The sequence below is a fragment of the Cupressus sempervirens genome, chromosome 2 (assembly GCF_028749045.1).
Source record: "Cupressus sempervirens isolate cs-2001-9-10 chromosome 2, ASM2874904v1, whole genome shotgun sequence".
NCBI lineage: Eukaryota > Viridiplantae > Streptophyta > Pinopsida > Cupressales > Cupressaceae > Cupressus > Cupressus sempervirens.
Genome location: NC_143119.1, coordinates 561,915,790 through 561,917,411, shown reverse-complemented (window position 1 = coordinate 561,917,411; position 1,622 = coordinate 561,915,790).

Sequence of the window (1,622 nt, the reverse complement as noted above, 5' to 3'; positions counted from 1 at the left end):
AAACAAAGCGACAAGTACTTACCACCAGCTCCGCCATTGCGATTACCGAATGGGATAATACTCACCGCCACAGATTAATGACCATCATTACCGTCTCGGAATAGATACAAGCACATCGAGCTTCATCCGATCAGCTGGATGAATTTCACCTTGAAGGGGCCCAATCCAAAAGTTCCGGAGGTCATCTCCTGGAACTCTCAAGAACAAGGCCCATCTTACATGCAAACTCTGCTACTGCGCAAACATAGGTTGCAATTAAAGAGAAATTGCAAGGCCGTCACAATGGCCCGAGGCCAATGCTCCGACCAAGTCAATTTTCTCTTGCAATCACCATGCCGCCGTTCACAGAGAGATCTCCCCATTCACTTGTGACGCGACGCACAATCCAAGGGCTAGACGCGAGCTCGCCCTTGAAAGGCCACTTTCCAAGGCATCCCCCGATGACACATTGGAACGACAACCGCTGTCGAACCATTTCCCAATGTTGTGCCGATCGAGTTGGCACAGAGCCGCTAGACGAGGGCTCCCGTTTTAGATCGAGTTTTAAAATCACCAAGAAGACGCGGTGAGGGCTGGCAACCGCTGCCAAACCTTTTTCCGAAATTGCGCCAGCTGAGTGACTAGAAAACATGCTTTACGCGATAGGCACGCAAAAATTTTTGCTAGAGCGCCAAGCACCCACCTCATGGCCAGAGACAAGGGCTCGCCATTAGATCAACTTCGAAATCGCTGAACAGACGCGCTGTAGAATGGCAACCGCTGCCAAGTCTCTTCCGTAGTTGCGTCGGTCGAGTGATCGAAGAAGGTGATCTAAGAGAGGGTCCAAGCGTAGGCATTCGTCGGGGGATTCGCGCCGATGGCATAAATTTATGCAATACCCGAGCAACACCGGACGGAGGTGCTAGACGAGGGCTCCCGTTTTAGATCGAGTTTTAAAATCACCGAGTAGACGCGGTGAGGGCTGGCAACCGCTGCCAAACCTTTTTCCGAAATTGCGCCAAACCTTTTTCCGAAATTGCGCCATCTGAGTGACAAGAAAACATGATCTAAAGGAGAGTCCAGGAATAGCACCCTCGAGGGTGGGCTTCATGCCCCTCTAATTGATTCAACGTCGGCGTCCACCGTTTCAAAATCCGACATATCCATCCGCCCTGACAGCGGCGTTGAATCAATGAGGGGGGCACGGGAGAGGCTCGCGGCAACCACCTCTCCCGTTGTAGCCGCGATAGGCACGCAAAAAATTTTGCTAGAGCGCCAAGCACCCACCTCATGGCTAGAGACAAGGGCTCGCCATTAGATCAACTTCGAAATCGCTGAACAGACGCGCTGTAGAATGGCAACCGCTGCCAAGTCTCTTCCGTAGTTGCGTCGGTGGAGTGATCGAAGAAGGTGATCTAAGAGAGGGTCCAAGCGTAGGCATTCGTTGGGGGATTCGCGCCGATGGCATAAATTTATGCAATACCCGAGCAACACCGGACGGAGGTGCTAGAAGAGGGCTCCTGTTTTAGATCGAGTTTTAAAATAACCAAGTAGACGTGGTGAGGTCTGGCAACCGCTGCCAAACCTTTTTCCGAAATTGCGCCAGCTGAGTGACAAGAATACATGATCTAAAGGAGAGTCCA